Consider the following 22721-nt stretch of genomic DNA (forward strand, 5'->3'; position numbering starts at 1 on the left):
TCCTCAGACGTCCTCCGTAGGTACGGCCATTTTCACTCCCAGGGTGGCCCCGGCTCATTTCATCCCGGACGGCATTAAGAAGGATATTCTGGCGGGAAAGGATGTGAACTTGGCGTCCATCCTTATCGCCTCACAGGACCTCCCTGAGAACAGGGTCATCAACTGTGGTGACGTCTCCCTTGTCCTGAGGGCCAAGGACGCAAGGCTGAACCGAAAGCTCACCATCCCGGAATTTGTTTTGGCGTTCAGCCTGTTCAGGGATATTGTGTGCTCGGCACAGCCCACAAGAAGGGAGGAATTAGATTCCTACCTCTATCTGGTCACCAATCTGGGGCATAAGTACGGTGGCGTGTCATTCTATGACTATCACCGCTCCTTCACTGCTAAGGCTGCGGCTGCCCTGGTTCAATTCCAGTTCGTCACCATCTGGGCAAATATAGACATGGAATTGTTCTGCCGCCACTTCGCGGGTCTCAGGGCCCCATCTTGCTCAGGGTGCCAGTCCATCTTCCATTCCGCGGACTGGTGTCCGAACGCGGTCAACCCTGTCCAGGATAGGTCCCTGCCTGGTCCCTCAGGTCTCCAACTGGGCACCCCCGGAGTGGAGAAACTGGGCAGGCCCATCTTGTACCTGGGCAAGAGCCAGGTCTGCAACAATTATAACATGAACGGCTGCGGCTTCAACAGTTGCAGGGCCCTCCATATCTGCTCGCAGTGTTTCAGGGCTCACCCGCGTTCCGCCTGTCCCAAGAGGTCGGCGAAGCAGCTATGACTATCCGACATTGACCTCGACCTCCTTGGAATCCTTCTGCAGGGCCACCCCGACAGGGGGCTTGTGCAATTCTTGCTGTCCGGTTTCACAGAGGGATTTCACACGGGCCTCATCGCCCTGCCGCAGACGTCTTGGGAAGGCGGCAACCTGAGGTCGGCTTCTGAAGACCCGGCAGCGGTTGAGGAGTTGCTCCAAGCAGAAGTCGACAAAGGGTTCCTAATTGGGCCGCTTAAGTCGATACCGTTTCCTTCCTGGCGCATCAACCCCATTGGCCTGGTGTCCAAGAAAAATACAAATAAAAAAAGGTTAATCTATGACCTGTCCGCGCCTCATGCCTCTGCCGTCCCTAGTCTCAACTCGCTCATCCCATCCGAGGAGTTCTCCATTAAATATTCCTCTATAGGCGAGGCGATTAAAGATATACTAAACTCCGGCAGGGGTTCCTGGTTGGCAAAAGCGGACATCTCAGACGCTTTCAAGCTCCTCCCCGTCAAACCTTACTTATGGGGTTACTACGGGCTTAGATGGGCCAATCGCTATTATTTCGCAAACAGGCTCACGTTTGGGTCGAAGAGTAGCCCTTGGTTGTTCGACCAATTTGCCAAGGCCCTGCACTGGATCTTCGTCCACCATGGCGGATTACCAACGGTCATCCACTACCTTGCTGACTTCCTGATCATCGAGGGTCCACAAGGCGGGTCGGGCAACCTGGCTACTCTTCTCCAGATTTTTTCCAGCCTGCAGGTCCCGATAGCCCACGCAAAAACTGAGGGCCCCGCCCATAGGGTGACGTTCCTCGGCATCACCCTGGATTCCATCCGGATGGAGGCCAGCCTCCCGGAGGAAAAACTGGCGAGTTGCCGTGCAGCAATTTCCCACGCCATGTCCGTGGGCTAGCTGTCCAGGGTGGAGCTCCAATCCCTGCTGGGGTGTTTCAACTTCGCCTCCAGAATTATGCCCCAGGGCAGGGCTTTCACCTCCAGGTTGCTCCAGCTGTTGCCTTCGGCTCCTGACCAGAGCAGCATCGTCCACTTGGACAGCCATGCCAGGGCGGACTTGGCCATGTGGTCCCTGTTTCTATCCTCTTGGAACGGGATCTCCCTTTTTGTACCATCATGGGCACCGTCATACCCCACCGTTTTCTCGGACGCTGCTGCGTCCCGGGGGTATGCCGCTATTTTTGGGTCCCATTGGATGGCTGGCCAGTGGCCCGTAGAAATACGGTCAGTCGCCGAAAATCTGAGTTCATCTTCCCTCCTGGAGCTCTACCCCATCGTGGCGGCAGCCGAAGTGTGGGGTCATCGCTGGGCGAACACACCGGTGATGTTCATCACCGATAACCAAGCGTTGGTGGACATCATCACAAAAGGTCGGGCTAAATCCCCCAGGATCATGTCCCTCCTGCGCAGACTAGTTTGGCTCTCCCTCACTTATAATTTCCATGTGTTCTGCAGCCATATCCCGGGGGTCGAGAACGTGGCGGCAGATGCCCTGTCCCGATTTAATTTCCCCCTATTTTTTCAGGTGCTGCCAGGAGCGGACCCCTCGGGGTTCCCCCTTCCGGTCTTCCAGTCTCTAGTGATGGACTAGAGTCCCTCCTTGCTCACGCCAGGAACCTGGTTCAGCACTCCCTCTCCTCCAATACCATCAGGAACAACCAAGCCGGTGTCAAGGTTTACGAAGGTTTCGCCAGGTCCCACCCGCAAGGTGGCTTGGACGATGTCTCCTACACCCTGGCGTTTATAGCCCACTGTCACCGCAATCTCAGGCTGTCATTCAACACCATCAAGCTGTACCTAGCGGGGATACAGCACTGCGCCATGCTTCATAACCCGAATGGAGGTTCCATTTTTTCAGTGCAGGCAGTAAAAGCTGCCCTTAGGGGGATCCAGAAGTGCGGGAACGCCCCTCCCGCTCGTAGGCAGCCTGTCTCCGGCGAGATATTTAGGCGACTCTCGTGCTGGATGGACTTCCTTTTGGGCACTCTCCTAGTTTAATTATTAAGGCAGCCATGTATCTCGGGTTTTACGGGTTCCTCAGGCCAGGTGAGTTCACCAGCACCTCCCCTAAACGTCAGGGGTTGCAGGTGCGGCAGTTGTCCTGGGCCCATGAACCATTTTGTCCTCTGGCTCCCTTCCACGAAGGCCAATCAGCATGGACCACCCTCGGAGGTCAGGATTTTTAAAACCTCCAACGATTGGTGCCCAGTCATGGTCCTCCGTCAATTGCTAGCCCTGTTGCAAGATGCCTCCCCAGATACCCCGCTGCTTCCTTGGCGTGGGGGGCCCCTGACGTCAATCCAGTTTGTGTCCCACATCAGAACGCTGGCCTCAGGTCTCGGTTATAACCCGCTGGCCATCACAGGACACTCGTTCCGAATCGGAGCCGCGTCCTCAGCATCAAAAAACGAGGTCCCGGCGCACGTGATTAAATGCATGGGTAGGTGGCGCTCTTCTTGCTTCACGAGATACATCCCGAACCTGCATGTTGAGATTTCCCAGGCATTTTGTAATCTTGCTCTTTGAGTGGTATTAAAGGCTTTTGGTCACTACTCTGCTCTCCTCGTTTATTTTGCCCACTACTAGGCTTACTCTCGCTCCTGGCTTCCGGCACAACACAGCCAGCTAGGTCAGGGGAAGCGCTTCACCCACTCATCACAGTTAAGCCTCTCCCATAAGTGGAAGGCTGAAAAGTCAGCCTGAATTTGTGGGAGGGGCATCTTACCTTCTTAAGCTCCAGCCCCCAGATCCTCAGGGCACTACTGTTCACACTCCCCTTAGGATACGCCCACTACTAAGCTTACCCTCGCTCCTGGCTTCCGGCACAACACAGCCAGCTAGGTCAGGGGAAGCGCTTCACCCACTCATCACAGTTAAGCCTCTCCCATAAAATCTGTATAAAGAAGAGGGTGGCCTCTCTGTCCATTTTCTAAAAGGATATTATTTGGCTGCACAGCTGAGATGGTGTGTGAGGAATTGAAAGAATAAATGTATACGGCTTATTTTTAGGGAGCACTGTGGACCTTGGGAGGATCTTTTCCCCATCCTTGAAAAGGGTCCCATTGAAATGAAAACAATAACAAACCCTTTTAGTAGAATGCTTGGGTACATTTGGCAACAAGTTAGATGTATGGCTGGAGTATCCCAAGCGGTTCAGTATACCCCCATGTGGGGGAACGCACACTTACCACAAATCATGCAATTGGGTGATGTTAAATATTGGAAAAACCAGGGGATACATTTAATTGCACAGGTTTTTGATAAAGGACAGATTAAGCCTTTAAATGAAATTCTCCCTGACACCACATTAGGATTTACTGATAAATTTCGATATGAACAACTACGACACGCCATACACTATAAATAAGAATCATTTAAAAACTGCACAGAACACCTTTTTAGATCTTTGTCACGACATGACTTTAAACACCTCTGCTATATCTCACATTTATGCAAAGCTAAAACACAAATACTCTAAATCGATCACATTCAGAGCTGAGGCCAAATGAGAAAGGGATCTGCAGAATGTGGAACCCATTCCATGGAATATTGTTTATAAAAATATTAAAAGGTCCACGGTCTCCCCTGCTCATGCGTGGATTCTTTAGAAAATTATACACCGTCTTTACTACACACCAGTATTACTGCACACTATCTATAAAGACAGAGAACAGAATTGCTATAAATGTAATAAAGACAGAGGAGAGTACAAACACTTGCTGTGGGAATGCCCAGGGATAAAAGAGTATTGGATCAAAATATTTCGGAAATTGCAGAATAGTTCCCCCATGAAATACGAAGTGTGCATCGATTATGAGATCCTGGGTATTTTCCCAGAGACAGATAAAAATAAAATTTAGCAACTACTCTGGTTTCGGGGCATTGCCCTGGCTAAAATAACAATAGTTAAACACTGGGGCTCCACTAAATACCCCAATTTCCAGGAATGGATAGAGCATATAAAAAAAAGCAGCCTGGCAGTGGATATGGTGCAACTGGAAATAATAACATTAGGTGCGATGACGGTAGATCCGCGGAAGAAAAGGGGGGCTGGAGGGAGAGGTGGGTGGGTATAAAATAAGAGGGAGATTTAATACATGATGAGAATATGCTGTATTGTACTGCTTTTGATACTGAATTGGTATATTGTACATTTTTATCTCTTTAAAAAACAATTAAAAAAAAACAATGGAGGAACTGTTACCATTGAGGAATTGCTGTTACCAATGAGGAATTGCTGTGACTTTTTCAATAATTCTGCACATAGAAGATTAAATCAAATTCCTATTGCGCTATACACTCTATTTTTTCATCACCAGTATTGCTGCTATTGTTACCAATGGTGCTGACTTTGTTGCAACATTGTCACTGGGACATTGTTACTAATTGCACTTTAATATCATCTCTGCTGCTACAAGTACTAACAGTACTGACATTGAAATAGTGTTTATAGACATTGCAACTGTCATTGTCATTCCTGATGAATTATTGCTAGAATTCCGGCATATCGCCCGAACATCTGGCAGGCTAGAACATAGCCGCCACTCCTTTTTCATTCCTATTATGTGTTTTTCTTGTCATTATCTGTATTTGTAATGCTGCTATTATCATCTATCATTTAGAGACAACTATATATTTTATTGTGAGCTAGAATAACGATACACAAGACATCATCAGAATATTTATTGCCAGATTATTGTATAGATCCTGATATTTAAAAAAATAAAAAATAAAATCTTTTATCCATACAAAAGGTTTTCTTCATGACCCCATAATTAGAGTCCCTGCCCATTACTACTACTATTAAAATATATTTTTTAGCGCAACCTGCGCTAAATGGCTTGCAATTGTTTGTCTGCTGCAGACAGTGACATTATCTGTGCTACATCTCCTGTGTGTGCAGACTAAAAATATCTGTGACATTCAGTGTACTTTTTCCATAGACTGTGTCCTCTGCGGACAGTTACATTAACTATGCTACATCTCCTGTGTAACGTTAGCGCATCTGAAATATCAGTGACATTCAGTCAAATTTTTTGCTGCTGGTGGCAGCGACATTACCTGCGCTACATCTCCTGTATAGCATTTGCCCATCTTAAATATCAGCGACATACATTAATTCAGTTACATTTTTTATTAGGCTGCTGGTGACAGCGACATTAATTGTGTTATACCTTCTGTATAACGTTTGTGCATCCTTAATATCAGTGACATTAATTCAGTGTAATTTTTTATTAGCCATGGTGACAGCGACATTACTTGCGCTATACCTACTGTATAACGTTTGTGCATCCTAAATATCAGTGACATTAATTCAGTGTAATTTCTTATTAGCCACTGGTGACAGTGACATTACTTGTGCTATATCTCCTGTATAACGCTTGCGCGTCCTAAATATCAGTGACATTTATTCAGTGTAATTTCTTATTAGCCACTGGTGACAGTGACATTACTTGCGCTATATCTCCTGTATAACGCTTGCACGTCCTAAATATCAGTGACATATATTCAGTGTAATTTTTTATTAGCCGCTGGAGACAGCGACATTACCTGCGCAATACCTCCTGTAAACCGTTTGCGCGTCCTAAATATCAGTGACATTAATTCAGCATCATTTTTTATTAGCCGCTGGTGACAGCGACATTACTTGCGCTATAGCTCCTGAATAACATTTGCACATCTTAAAATTAACTGCGACTTTCAGTGTACTTTTTTCATAGACGATGCGGACAACGACATTATCTGTGCTACATCTCCTGTTTAACGTGTGGACATCCTAAAAATATCTGTGACATTTTGTGTACTTTATTTGGGCATACACTTACAAAACCTGCGCTACTGTAAGCGTGAAATACTTGCAAGCATATACACCATTTAATGTGCGCAAGGCGAGCAGTAAGGGGCAGGGAAGTGGCTGCTGATGGTGCACGCAGAGGACGTGGCCCTGGGCATGGTGAAACTTTGCCTGCTGCCAGAGAACAAGAAACACACTCATCCACGATACCTAGCTTCATGTCCCAGTTTGCAGGGCGGCGCAGCCACCCACCCACAGGCCATAGCACTAAATGTGCACCTTTTCAAATTGCTGGCCCTGGAAATGTTGCCATTTAGGCAACACTGAGGCTTTCCGCAGCCTGATGGCGGTGGCCATTCTGCGTTACTCTGTCCCCAGCCACCAATATTTTTCACAGTGTGCAGTCCCAACCTTACACTAGCATGTGTCCCGTAACATCACCTGTGCCCTTACCAAGCCAGTTATTCGGAAGGTCCACTTAACGGCTGACACATGGACAAGTGCTTTTGGCCAGGGAGGCTATATTTCCTTGATGGCACACTGGGTGAACGTTGTGGAGGCCGGAAGCAAGTCATACCCTGAGATGGCACAGGTGCTACCGAGGCCAAGGATTGTGGGCCCTACTTCCATCAGGGTTTTCGCCACCAGCTATGTTAGTGGCTGCAACCCCAACTTCTCCTCCTCCAATTCCACCTCTGAATTATCATCTTGCAGCAACATTCAAACATCAGTCAGTAGCTGGAAGCAGTGTAGCACTGCAGTGGGGAAGGGGCAACAGGCCATGCTTAAACTGATCTGCTTAGGTAACAAACAGCACACCGCCGCAGAGCAATCGTAGGAAATAAGGGATCAGACTGAGCTGTGGCTCTTGCCACTCGGCCTACAACCAGGCTTGGTTGTGTCTCATAATGGCTGTAACTTGGTGGCGGCTTTGAAGCTCGGCAAGCTCACACACATACCATGCCTAGCCCATATGTTCAACTTAGTGGTTCAGCGGTTTCTCAAAACCTACCCCAATTTGGCTGAGCTACTGGTGAAGGTGTGCCGTGTGTGTGGCTATTTCCGCAAGTCATTGACAGCTTCCGCCGAACTGGCAACTATGCAGCAGCCCTTGCAATTGCTAGCTCACCGACTGTTGTGTGACGTGAGCATGCGCTGGAATAGTGATGGGCCAACATCGGCCAGGAAGGTTCACAAACGCGTTCGCGCGAACACGATCAAATGTTCGCGAACCCCATTCACTTTTATTGCAGGCGAACCTGAAAAACCTTCAGCTCATATTTGCAGCCACCAAATACTTTCTAGAAGTGCACAAATAGTCCCACAACATGGACAGTGACATACTAGAGTGGGATCAATGACAAAAATTCAGACCAAAATCGGGGGACTTTTTTATGTGTGTAAAAGGGAAAGGCTCTTAAAATCTGTTGGAGCCTAGAAAATTTTATTTTAGGCCACTGGAGTATGGGCCTTAAAAAATAGGCATTCACCTGACATAATAGAAATTCTGATTATGTGGCTTGAGGTAAATTATGTGGTCAATGGATATAAGTTTTACTGCAGGCCATTGGACTTCACCGGACAGAAAATATCAAGTGATTATGTGGCCGGAGGTATATTACACGGTCAATGGATATCAATTTTACTGCAGGCCAGTACAAATACAGATCAAATACATATATTTAAGAAAACTAAAAATATAAAATTGGATTAAAAACATGGCTACCGAAATCCACTTTCTTGAAAAAAAAAAAAAACTAAAAACTAATATTAATAGTTGAAATTCGATAACACGTGGTCATCACTGGTGTCTAATTGCTCCAAGGCTCCATCAATTATTCATTCACCGTACAGAAAAGAACAAGTAAGTATGTGGCTGGAGGTAGATTACACTGTCATTGGATATCAATTTTACAGCAGGCCAGTGAACTACAGGGCCCAAAAATTATGCATTCACCGTACAGAAAATAATTATTTGTTCCAATAGGATTTGTCACTCTGTGCAGCTGTGGTAATGCAGCAGAACCGCAAATAAATGCTGTACTACCCAAATGTACTATGTAGAAAGTATATTATTAGTATATAACACCCCTGCTTTAATCAGTTTTTTTGGGGGGCAACAGGTATCACACCAGTTGAAATTATTTGTTCCAATAGTGTTTTCCCCTCTGTATAGCTGCAGTATCGCAGCAGAAACACACACAACTGCTGCACAATAAAAAATGCACTATAATATACTTTCTATGTTAGAAAGTATATTATAAGTATATCACACCCCTCTGTAAGTCACAACTATTGATAGCACACCTATACCAGTCTTGTTGTGGCCTTATTAGCTAGCATTTGGTGTCCCTAACAGTCTATCCTTGCTCCACACAGCAACCTCTCCCTACACTGGCAAAAGACTAAATGCAAAATGGCGGCCAGATCGGGTTTATTTATAAGGTAGGAGGTATGTTTATGTGCTGAAACGTCTCAATTGCCTGTCCTGTACCACCTGATGGATGTGTCATGGGTAAAAGTTCTTCACAATGTAAAAGAATATGGCGCCAGCGGACATCGCCATATGTTCGCCCGTTCAGCGAACCCCGAACGAGCAAAGTTTGCCGCGAAACAACAGCTGGTCGAACCGCAAGGCCATCTCTATGCTACGTTCTACATGTTGGCCAGACTTTGTGAGCAGTAGAGGGCAGTAGTGGATTACCAGCTGCAACATGTTTGTCGCCTTTCCAGTCAGCTTACGGTCTTCACAAGCGATGAGTGGGCTTTGATGTCTGACCTCTGTGAGGTTTTACCCAACTTTGAGGAATCAACACATATGGTAAGCGGCGATAGCGCTATTATCAGCGTAACCATTCCACTTCTGTTTCTACTCAAATGCTCGCTGCTCACAATTAAGGCGGACGCTTTGCATGTGTAAGAGGTGGAAATGGAGGAAGACAGTACACAGGGTGATAGCTAGACCACCCTCAGTTTGTCTTCTCAGCGTGAATTGAATGATGAGGAGGAGCTGGAGATGGTTGTCTCCGCTACAGAGTGTAGTACCCATGGAAGTTTTATTCCATCTGTTCAGCGTGGATAGGTAGAAGAGGAGGAAGAGCATGAGGAGATTGAGAGTCATCCTCCTGATGAGGACAGCAAAGTCTTATCTGTTAGGACTCTGGTACACATGGCTAACTTCATGTTAGTCTGCCTGTCCCGTGACCCTCTAGTTGTACGTATTTTCGCCAACACCGATTACTGGTTGTTCACCCTTCTCGACCCACGCTACAAAGAGAACTTCTCATCTCTCATTCCTGTGGTGGAGAGGATGAGCAAAATCGTGCAATGCCAGAAGGTCCTTGTGGAAAAATTGCTGACAGCTAACAACGCTGGCTGCATAGTACATAGTTCCTTGGCTAACCAAGGAGGTGAGACGAGGAGAACACACAGCAGTTCCAAGAGAGGCAGGACAACACTCTGCAAGGCCTGGGACAGTTTTATGACACCCCGCCAGCACCCTTAACCTGATGCGCGGCCTAGTGTCATAAGGAGGGAAACATTTTGGTGGTGATCGTGAAGGAGTACATAGCAGACCGTGTCAGCATCCTCAGTGATCCCTCTGTGCCCTACAACTATTCGGTGTCCAAGCTGGACACGTGGCATGAACTGGCGCTCTATGCCTTGGAGGTGCTGGCCTGCCCCGCCGCCAGCCTTTTGTCAGAGCGTGTATTTAGTGCTGCTGGGGGCATAATAACTGATAAGCGCATCCGTCTGTCAACTGAAAATGCTGACGACCTATAGAAATGAACAAGGCCTGGATTGTCCCTGACTTCTCTACTTCACCAGAGGAAAACGGCTGAACATAATGGTACTCTAAATGTGGATTTTATGGTGTATTGAATACACTGTATTTTTATGCACCCCTTCCACCACTAAAAAGGCTATATGGTTTAATCTCCCTTTCTTGTCCTTCTCCTCCTCCTTCATCAAAATGCTTATTAGGCTGCCTTCGCTCCTAATGTTTAAGATGGTCAGCACAGCAGCAGGCCCTCACCCATAATGTTTTAGAGGTTCACAGGAAGGCCCTTGCCCATAATGTTTTAGAGGGTCACCAACAGGCCCTCACCCATAATGTTTTAGAGGGTCAACAGAAGGCCCTTATTCCTAATATTTTAGAGGGTCACCAGCAGGCCCTTACTCCTAATATTTTTGAGGGTCATCAGCAGGACCTCGCCCATAATGTTTTAGAGGTTCACCAGCAGGCCCTTGTTCATAATGTCTTTTAGGGTCACCTCGTCCTAATGTTTTAGATGGTCAGATCAGCAGCAGGCACTCGCCCCTAATCTTTTAGAGGGTCAGCTCAGCAGCAGACTCTCACCCTTAATGTTTTAGATAGTCAGATCAGCAGAAGGCCCTAGGTAATGTTTTAGATGGTCAGATCAGCAGCAGGCACTCGCCCCTAATCTTTTCTAGGGTCAGCTCAGCAGCAGACTCTCACCCATAATGTTTTAGATAGTCAGATCAGCAGCAGGCCCTAGGTAATGTTTTAGATGGTCAGATCAGCAGCGGGCCCTCACCACTAATGTTTTAGAGGGTCAGCTCAGCAGCAGGCCCTCACCCCTAATGTTTTAGATGGTCACATCAGCAGGAAGCCCTCACCCCTAATGTTTTAGAAGGTCAGATCAGCAGCAGGCACTCTCCCCTAATGTTTTAGATGGTCAGGTCAGCAGGCTCTTGCTCCAATAGTTTTTGAGGGTCACCAGCAAGCCATCAATCATACTTTTTCAACGGTGTGTATGATGTCCTCCTTTATGTGTAATAAAGGGTGTATTGGAGTGCCAGTTCATTGTAATTTTTGGCAGCTCTTTCAATTAGTGCAAAAGATTTATGAGTCTACCTGAACAATTAGAAGAAAGGTAAAATAAATGGTCATGTCAACAATGCCAAACAGGGACACTAGTGGCCCCATCACAGAGTGGGGAGGCTGGAAACCACATGTGCAGTCAACATAGTGGCCTAGTCACAGAGTGGTGATGGTGGCAATCGCATGAGGAGTCAATAGAGTTGAGTGGACCCTGGAAGTTCGGGTTCGACGGGTTCAGTCAAACTTTGCAAAAAAGTTCGAGATCGGGACCCAAACTTGACCCTGAACCTGAACCCCATTGAAGTAAATGGGGACCCGAACTTTGGAGCACTAAAATGGCTCTAAAAAGGTCATGGGAAGGGCTAGAGGGCTGCAAAGGGCATCAAAATGTGGTTAAGAGCACGGCAAGTGCTCTGCAAACAAATGGGGTGTGGATATGTGGATAGGAAAATGACTTAAAATAACATAAAATATGTAAAAATATAAAAATTATAATCTTGATCTAGGAGGAGGTCCATATGGAGTAGGAGGTTGAGGAGGCAGTGGATGTGGCGGTGTAGGTGGATGTGGCGGTGTAGGTGGAAGCGGCGGTGGAGGAGGCGGTAGCCAACACTGTTTTTTTGTTTAGTTTTTTCTTTTATTTGATTATTTTTTATTTTTTGTTTTAATTTGGGAAGACCCCAAAACATTGGGAAATATAAAAAATAAAACAAAGAGAAAGTGCACTGGAATACAACAATGGCTGGCTGAGGCCGGTATACATGTCTATTCTGCACAAGGTATGGACAAGTCCTGTGGGATTGCTGCCTGGTTCATTTTAATGAACGTGAGCTTGTCCACATTGACATGGACAGGCCGATGCGCTTGTTTGTGATAACTCCCTCCTGCCGTGCTAAACAAACGTTCAGACAATACACTGGCTGTAGAGCAGCCCAGCACCTCCAAAGCATAAAGGGCAAGCTCAGGCCATGTGCCCAATTTGGAGACCCAGAAGTTGAAGGGGGCAGACCTATCAGTCAGTACATGCAGGCGTGTGCATACATACTGTTCCAGGTAACGGGGAATCAGGGTTCCATGCCGGAGAGGGAGCCTGAGAAAGGGATACCACACCTAAGAGAGGTCAATGGCTGAAATCTGATTGGGTGGAGATGGTGGGACAAGTTATTAAAGCTCAAGCATCGAAGGAAGGCAGAAGGCGTGCGGCAATTACCCACTCCCGACTCGGGGAGGTAGTGACGATAAATAACAATACAGGATTCCTAAGATGCCCTGTTATTGTAATGAGTAATAAAAAAATTACAGGGAATGTCACTGCGGTATTTTGGATTAGGAAACATTATACAGGAGAGGCTCTGCTGCCGCTTTGTTGACTCTAGATAACTTCTGCCTGCTGGCACGTCTCTGTGACATCCACAATCCATTTGGATATCTTCCCAATCAACTTTCAATGTTCTTTTATACACCTAACATGGCGATCATGGGTAATGGGGAATCAGGGTTCCAAGCTGGAGAGGGAGCCTGAAAAAGGGATACCACATCTAAGGGAGGCCAATGGCTGAAATAGGATTGGGTGGAGAAGGTGGGTCAAGTTATTAAATTAATGTCAGCACATGTGCTAGGCAAGGGATGTGTGTTAAACCAGCTAAGCCCAGAGCTGCTATGAGATCGCACACCACCAGACCGGGCTTGAGGCTCACTGGCACCAACCATTCATCGGTCTGTTGTTCCATGCCCGTCCACAGCTCCTGTGTGATGTGGGGTTTGTCCCTCGAACAGATACGTTTCAAAACTGCCTGCTGTCGTTTCCCCCTTGCTGTGCTGAAGTTGGTGGTGAAGGTGTTACGCTGACCGGATTAGGAGCCGGTAGAGGATGAGGAAGTGGAGTAGGAGGAGGAAGCAACAGTAGGCAAAGAGAAACACTCTGCAATCCTCGGTGGTGAAAGGGCATGCGCCAATCTGCTATCCGCCTCAGGCCCAGCCACCACTTCATTTAACCGGTGGGCTGTTAGAGAGATATAACGTCCCTGACCATGCTTACTAATCCACGTATCCATAGTTATGTTGGCGTTGCCACAGATGGCGTTGCACAGTGCACACCTGATTTTGTCCCCCACTTGGTTGTGCAGGGAAGGAATGGCTCACCTGGAAAAGTAGTGGCGGCTGGGCATGACGTACTGTGGGACAGTCACCGCCATAAAGGCTTTTAAAACTGTCCGTGTCCACCAGACGGAATGACAGCATTTCAAAGGTCAGGAATTTGGAAATGCTGGCATTCAGGGCCAAGGATCGCGGGTGGGTAGGGGGGTTCTCCCTCTAACGCTCCAGTGTTTGGGAGGTAGACAGCTGAACGCTTCCATGGGACATTGTGGAGATGCTTGTTGACTGAGGTGGTGGCGTTGCTGTCACTCCAGAGGGGGATAAAGAGGCCAAGACTGCAGCAGAAGAGGAAGCAGGAGGAACCAGAGACCATTCTTGGTTTTTGAGGTATCTACTCCACTGCAGCTCGTGCTTTGCACTTAGATGCCTGGTAATGCAGGTTGCGCTCAGGTTAAAAACTTTTATGCCTCACTTCAGTCTCTGATTGCACAGCGTGCAAACCACTCGTGTCTTGTCGTCAGCACATTGAAGATCTGCCATGCCAGGGAACTCCTTGGAGCTGGCTTTGGTGTGCTCGGTCCATTGGTGTGGTGGGCAGTAGCAGGTGTCCTCCACTTCTGGGGAAGGGCTATGTGGATTGCCCTGGAAAACCCTGCTAGCAGAGTCATCAAAAATCAGAAGAGACTTCAGCATGACTTGGGGCTCAGACTGCTTGGCTGATTTGCAAGGGGGTGAGGTGATAGACTGATGGCCATGGGCTGAGGGGACAACTGTGATCTTTCAGCAGGGGAATGGGTTGAAGACAATGTGAAGGAACTGGAGGCACGGTCAGCCACCCAATCTACTATCACCTGTACATGTTCTGGCCTCATCATTCACAGAGCTGCATTCGGCCCTACAAAATAACGCTGAAGGTTCTGTTGCCTACTTGCACCTGTGGAAGGTATTTCACTTGGGCGTGTAGCTGGCACAGATTGACCACGTCCTCTTCCTGCAACAGGAGCTCCACCAACACCAGCAGCACCACGGCCAGGGCCACATCCCTTATTTTTCGCTCTCCTCATTTTTTTCTGTCATCCACCGAAGTAACAGACGTTTTTACTAAATTTAGTTCCCTGTCAGCAATGCAGAGCAGGGGTTTTTCAACGGCAAAAATGTGTTAATGTCACCCACCAATGGAACAGACAATTTTTTTAGAAATTTCATTCCCTGTCACCTTTGCATAGCAGGTTTTTTCAATGGCAAAAATGGGTTAATGTCACCCACCTGTCATAGAGTCCCTGTTACATATGCAGAGCAGGAGTTTTTCAACGGCAAAAATTGTGTAATGTCACCCACCTATGGAACAGACGATTTTTTTAAAAAAATTGGTCCCTGTCACCTATGCAGGGCAGAGGGTTTTCAAAGGCAAAAATTGGTTAATGTCACCCAACAATGTAACAGACATTTTTTTTTAATTATTATTTCCCTGTCTGCTATGTAGAGCAAGGTGTATAAAACAGCCCAAAAAGGGTTAATGTCACCCAACAATGTAACAGACACATTTTTTAAAATTATTTCCCTGTCTGCTATGTAAAGCAGGAGTATAAAACAGCCAAAAATGCAAATATGTAAAACCCTTAACTCACAGATGGATTAACTATATTATTGTCCCTGGCACATATGCAGGTGCAGGTGTACTTAACACAAAAATAGTTTTGAAACCCACTTAACTAACAGATGGATTAAGTATTAAATTATTAATATTTATTTTAGATGTTACATTGTGCCCACTAAAAAATTGATGTAGGAAGGTCAGCCACAGAATGAACAGACAGATAAATTATCTTTCTGTGTCCGGGGTGTAAAAATGGTGCATTGCACATGTGCCCTGGCTGTACAATCATGTATCTGGCCTGTATTGGTGCAGGAACCCACCCTCTGAGCCACTTGTGAATGACTGGCCTGATAACTGTGGAAATGTCATCCCACAATCCTACAGATGGATTTACTGTATTTATTTGTCTGACTGTCAGATATGCACCACAGGCTGCAAAGGTACTTTATGGCCCCCAAAAAAGTGTTTTATTGACCCAGTTGTATTCACTGATTATATTTCTCTATCAGATATGCAGTGCAGGCCGCAAAGGTACTTTCTGGCCAAAAAAATAAATGATTTTTTTTTACCCACAGTGAAACAGATGGATTTACAGATTTATTTCACTATCAAATTTGCAGTGCAGGCCGCAAAGGTACTTTATGGCCCCCAAAAAAGTGTTTTTTCACCCACAACGTCCCAGTTGTATTTACTGATTATATTTCACTATCAGATTTGCAGCGCAAGCTGCAAAGGTACTTTCTGGCAAAGAAAATATGATTTTTTCACCCAATAGACAATCACAGTCTGCTTAAACTAATAACACACAAAGAATGAAATATTACCATGTTTTTATTGAAGACACCATGTAAACATTCACAGTACAGGTGGAAAAAGTATGTGGACCCCTAGACTAATGACATCTCTGAGAGCTAATTGGAGTGAGGTGTCAGCCAACTGGAGTCCAATCAATTAGATGAGATTGGAGCTGTTGGTTACAGCTGCCCTGCCCTATAAAAAACACACACCAGTTCTGGATTTGCTTTTCACAAGAAGCATTGCCTGATGTGAATGATGCCTCGCACAAAAGAGCTCTCAGAAGACCTACGATTAAGAATTGTTGACTTGCATGAAGCTGGAAAGGGTTATACAAGTATCTCCAAAAGCCTTGCTGTTCATCAGTTCATGGTAAGACAAATTTTCTATAAATGGAGAAAGTTCAGCACTGCTGCTACTCTCCCTAGGAGTGGCCATCTCAATGAGGTGAAGAAGAATCCTAGAGTGTCAACTAAAGACTTACAAAAGTCTCTGGAATATGCTAACATCCCTATTAGCGAACCTACGATACGTAAAACACTAAACAAGAATGGATTTCGTGGAAACCACATAGGAGGCCACTGCTGTCCAAGAAAAAACATTGCTGCATGTTTACAGTTTGCACAAGAGCACCTGGATGTTCGACAGCAGTACTGGCAAAATATTCGGTGGACATATGAAACCAAAGTTGAGTTGTTTGGAAGAAGCACACAACACTATGTGTGGAGAAAAGAGGCACAGCACACCAACATCAAAAGCTCATCCCAACTGTGAAGTATGGTGATGGGGGCATCATAGTTTGGGGCTGCTTTGCTGCATTAGGGCCTGGACGGATTGCTATCACCGAAGGAAAAATTAATTCCCAAGTTTATCAAGATATTTTGCAGGAGAACTTAAGGCCATCTGTCCACCAGCTGAAACTCAACAGAAGATGGGTTTTGCAACAGGACAACGACCCATAGCATAGAAGTAAATCAACAACAGAATGGCTTAAACAGAAGAAAATATGCCTTCTGTAGTGGCCCAGTCCTGACCTAGACCCGATTGAGATGGCATGACCTCAAGAAAGCGATTCACACCAGACATCCCAAGAATATTGCTTAACTGAAACAGTTCTGTAAAGAGGAAAAACACAGTGATACAGCGGCTCACCCCCTCTGTAAAGAGGAATGTTCAAGAATTACTCCTAACCGTTGTGCACTTCTGATCTGCAACTACAGGAAACATTTGGTTGAAGTTATTGCTGCCAAAGGAGGGTCAACCAGTTATTAAATCCAAGGGTTCACATACTTTTTCCACCTGCACTGTGAATGTTAACATGGTGTGTTCAATAAAAACATGGTAACATTTAATTATTTGTGTGTTATTAGTATACGCAAACTGTGATTGTCTATTGTTGTGACTTAGATGAAGATCAGATCACATTTTATGACCAATTTGTGCAGAAATGCATATCATTCCAAAGGGTTCACATACTTTTTCTTGCAACTGTATGTTGTCCACTGAACTAAAAGAACAGGATTAAATTATTGTCCCTGGCACATATGCAGTGCTGGTGCACTGCACGTGCACAAAATGGCTGCCGACGCCCACCTAACAGATGGATAAAACATATTTTTTGGTGTCACTGGGCAGGGTACAAAAATGTTGCATTGCATCCACAAAAGAAAAATGCTGTAGATCGCAGAGTTAAAAGCAAATTCTGATATCAGATTATTTCTTATTCTCTCCCTCACAGCAGCAGCATCCTATCCTTACACTAGAAAGAGCTGAGTGACATGCGGCGCTACTTGACTCCAGCTTTTATAGAGGCTGGGTCACATGCTGCAGTGGCCAATCACAGCCATGCCATTATTCGGCATAGTTGTGATGGCTTCTAAGGGCACACTAGTTAAATGGCAAAAAACAGGGGGATCCGCTCACTTCTGTTTCCCTCAGGACAGGTGCTCCAATCCAAAAATGAGTCACCCCTCAAAATGGTAAGTAAATATATAAAAAGGAAGGATTGGTCACTCTTACATGGAAATATAGGGTATTTGTTTTATTAATATTACTAATATAAGTTAAAATGCAAAAACAATAATATAAAATGCATAAGATAGAACAATCTCCTATATCTATTCTCTATTCGTAATATATGTAACAAAGACAATAATAATTTCAATGCTAGACAGATAACAGTGTCACAGTGTCTCCACCTGGATTTGATAGTCTGTTATGTGGAAGACAAATTGATACAAATATTCGCCCAGTGATTTGGATACAGTTTCAGTTGAATAAATAACTCAGCTGTATATTGGTAGAGTATGAGTCTCTAATACTTGTGTCAAAGTCCATATATATGAACGAAATCCCACTCGTTATTTCTGCTCCTTTTCTTGGTGTTATAATTAGAGTTGAGCGAACACCTGGATGTTCGGGTTCGAGAAGTTCGGCCGAACATCCCGGAAATGTTCGGGTTCGGGATCCGAACCCGATCCGAACTTCGTCCCGAACCCGAACCCCATTGAAGTCAATGGGGACCCGAACTTTTCGGCACTAAAAAGGCTGTAAAACAGCCCAGGAAAGAGCTAGAGGGCTGCAAAAGGCAGCAACATGTAGGTAAATCCCCTGCAAACAAATGTGGATAGGGAAATGAATTAAAATAAAAATTAAATAAATAAAAATTAACCAAAATCAATTGGAGAGAGGTTCCATAGCAGAGAATCTGGCTTCCCGTCACCCACCACTGGAACAGTCCATTCTCAGATATTTAGGCCCCGGCACCCAGGCAGAGGAGAGAGGTCCCGTAACAGAGAATCTGTCTTCATGTCAGCAGAGAATTAGTCTGCATGTCATAGCAGAGAATGAGGCTTCACGTCAGCCACCACTGCAACAGTCCATTGGCATATATTTAGGCCCAGCACCCAGGCAGAGGAGGGAGGTCCCGTAACAGAGAATCTGTCTTCATGTCAGCAGAGAATTAGTCTGCATGTCATAGCAGAGAATGAGGCTTCACGTCAGCCACCACTGCAACAGTCCATTGGCATATATTTAGGCCCAGCACACACACAGGCAGAGGAGAGAGGTCCCGTAACAGAGAATCTGGCTTCATGTCAGCAGAGAATCAGTCTGCATGTCATAGCAGAGAATGAGGCTTCACGTCAGCCACCACTGCAACAGTCCATTGGCATATATTTAGGCCCAGCACACACACAGGCAGAGGAGAGAGGTCCCGTAACAGAGAATCTGGCTTCATGTCAGCAGAGAATCAGTCTGCATGTCATAGCAGAGAATGAGGCTTCACGTCAGCCACCACTGCAACAGTCCATTGGCATATATTTAGGCCCAGCACCCAGGCAGAGGAGGGAGGTCCCGTAACAGAGAATCTGTCTTCATGTCAGCAGAGAATTAGTCTGCATGTCATAGCAGAGAATGAGGCTTCACGTCAGCCACCACTGCAACAGTCCATTGGCATATATTTAGGCCCAGCACACACACAGGCAGAGGAGAGAGGTCCCGTAACAGAGAATCTGGCTTCATGTCAGCAGAGAATCAGTCTGCATGTCATAGCAGAGAATGAGGCTTCACGTCAGCCACCACTGCAACAGTCCATTGGCATATATTTAGGCCCAGCACACACACAGGCAGAGGAGAGAGGTCCCGTAACAGAGAATCTGGCTTCATGTCAGCAGAGAATCAGTCTGCATGTCATAGCAGAGAATGAGGCTTCACGTCAGCCACCACTGCAACAGTCCATTGGCATATATTTAGGCCCAGCACCCAGGCAGAGGAGGGAGGTCCCGTAACAGAGAATCTGTCTTCATGTCAGCAGAGAATTAGTCTGCATGTCATAGCAGAGAATGAGGCTTCACGTCAGCCACCACTGCAACAGTCCATTGGCATATATTTAGGCCCAGCACCCAGGCAGAGGAGGGAGGTCCCGTAACAGAGAATCTGTCTTCATGTCAGCAGAGAATTAGTCTGCATGTCATAGCAGAGAATGAGGCTTCACGTCAGCCACCACTGGAACAGTCCATTCTCAGATATTTAGGCCCCGGCACCCAGGCAGAGGAGAGAGGTCCCGTAACAGAGAATCTGTCTTCATGTCAGCAGAGAATTAGTCTGCATGTCATAGCAGAGAATGAGGCTTCACGTCAGCCACCACTGCAACAGTCCATTGGCATATATTTAGGCCCAGCACCCAGGCAGAGGAGAGAGGTCCCGTAACAGACAATCTGGCTTCATGTCAGCAGAGAATCAGTCTGCATGTCATAGCAGAGAATCAGGCTTCACGTCACCCACCACTGCAACAGTCCATTGTCATAAATTTAGGCCCAGCACTAGTGTTGAGCGGCATGTCCCATATTCGAATTCGCGAAATTTTGTGAATATTCGAAAGAATATTCGTAAAATATTCGCGATTATTCAAATTCGTTATTATTTCGCATATGCGATAATTCGAATTATCGCATAATACATATGCTATGCAAAATTCACATGTGCGCTAATGAAATCGCCTTACGAAGATTCGCAACTCAATTCAATCACTAATGTATGAATGCAATGCCCTTTGCCTCTGTTCTGGGACAAGTGTAGATATTCGCATGTGCGCTAATAAAATCGCCTTACGAAGATTCGCACCTCAATCACTTTCTAGGGAATGTGAGACTTTTGGGAATCAATCGAGATACAGTGGGGGGTGATGACAGTAGTTGACAGAGTACAGATCAATGTAATCTGTAAGGTGGAAAGTAAAATAAAAAATACGAATATTCGTAAATCGAATTTTACGAAGTTCTACGTATTCGCGAATATGGTGCTATACTATATGAATGCACAGGCCTTTGCCTCTCTGTTCTGGGGACAAGTGTAGATATTTGCATTTGCGTTAATAAAATCGCCTTACGAAGATTCGCAGCTCAATTCAATCACTAATGTATGAATGCAAAGCCCTTTGCCTCTGTTCTGGGACAAGTGTAGATATTCGCATGTGCGCTAATAAAATCGCCTTACGAAGATTCGCAACTCAATTCACTAATGTATGAATGCAAAGCCCTTTGCCTCTGTTCTGGGACGTGCCGATATTCGCATGTGCGCTAATAAAATCGCCTTACGAAGATTCGCAGCTCAATTCAATCACTAATGTATGAATGCAAAGCCCTTTGCCTCTGTTCTGGGACAAGTGTAGATATTCGCATGTGCGCTAATAAAATCGCCTTACGAAGATTCGCAACTCAATTCACTAATGTATGAATGCAAAGCCCTTTGCCTCTGTTCTGGGACGTGCCGATATTCGCATGTGCGCTAATAAAATCGCCTTACGAAGATTCGCGCCTCAATCACTTTCTAGGCAATGTGAGTAAGATCTGAGCTGTTGGACCTTTGGGAAACAATCAATTATATGTGTACTGTAATTTTGTGGGGGGGGGGGGGGGAAACAAAAAACGAATATTCGTTTTTACGAATATATAGCACTATATTCGAAATATTCGCGAAATCGCGAAGTTGCGATATTCGCGAAAAAAATTTGCTTTTCGAATATTCGCGCTCAACACTACCCAGCACCCAGGCAGAGGAGAGAGGTCCCGTAACAGAGAATCTGGCTTCATGTCAGCAGAGAATCAGTCTTCATATCATAGCAGAGAATCAGGCTTCACGTCACCCACCACTGTAAGAGTCAATTTTCATAAATTTAGGCCCAGAACCCAGGCAGAGGAGAAAGGTCCCGTAACAGACAATCTGGCTTCATGTCAGCAGAGAATCAGTCTTCATATCATAGCAGAGAATCAGGCTTCACGTCACCCACCACTGCAACAGTCAATTGTCATAAATTTAGGCCCAGCACCCAGGCAGAGGAGAGAGCTCCCGTAACAGAGGATCTGGCTTCATGTCAGCAGAGAATCAGTCTGCATGTCATAGCAGAGAATGAGGCTTCACGTCACCCACCACTGCAACAGTCCATTGGCATATATTTAGGCCTAGCACACAGGCAGAGCAGAGAGGTCCCGTAACAGACAATCTGGCTTCATGTCAGCAGAGAATCAGTCTGCATGTCATAGCAGAGAATGAGGCTTCACGTCACCCACCACTGCAACAGTCCATTGGCATATATTTAGGCCTAGCACACAGGCAGAGCAGAGAGGTCCCGTAACAGACAATCTGGCTTCATGTCAGCAGAGAATCAGTCTGCATGTCATAGCAGAGAATGAGGCTTCACGTCACCCACCACTGCAACAGTCCATTGGCATATATTTAGGCCTAGCACACAGGCAGAGCAGAGAGGTCCCGTAACAGACAATCTGGCTTCATGTCAGCAGAGAATCAGTCTGCATGTCATAGCAGAGAATGAGGCTTCACGTCACCCACCACTGCAACAGTCCATTGGCATATATTTAGGCCTAGCACACAGGCAGAGCAGAGAGGTCCCGTAACAGACAATCTGGCTTCATGACAGCAGAGAATTAGTCTGCATGTCATAGCAGAGAATGAGGCTTCACGTCAGCCACCACTGCAACAGTCCATTGGCATATATTTAGGCCCAGCACCCAGGCAGAGGAGAGAGGTCCCGTAACAGACAATCTGGCTTCATGTCAGCAGAGAATTAGTCTGCATGTCATAGCAGAGAATCAGGCTTCACGTCAGCCACCACTGCAACAGTCCATTGTCATAAATTTAGGCCCAGCACCCAGGCAGAGGAGAGAGGTCCCGTAACAGACAATCTGGCTTCATGTCAGCAGAGAATTAGTCTGCATGTCATAGCAGAGAATGAGGCTTCACGTCAGCCACCACTGCAACAGTCCATTGGCATATATTTAGGCCTAGCACACAGGCAGAGCAGA

The sequence above is a fragment of the Bufo gargarizans genome, chromosome 4, assembly GCF_014858855.1.
Source record: "Bufo gargarizans isolate SCDJY-AF-19 chromosome 4, ASM1485885v1, whole genome shotgun sequence".
Taxonomy (NCBI): Eukaryota; Metazoa; Chordata; class Amphibia; order Anura; family Bufonidae; genus Bufo; species Bufo gargarizans.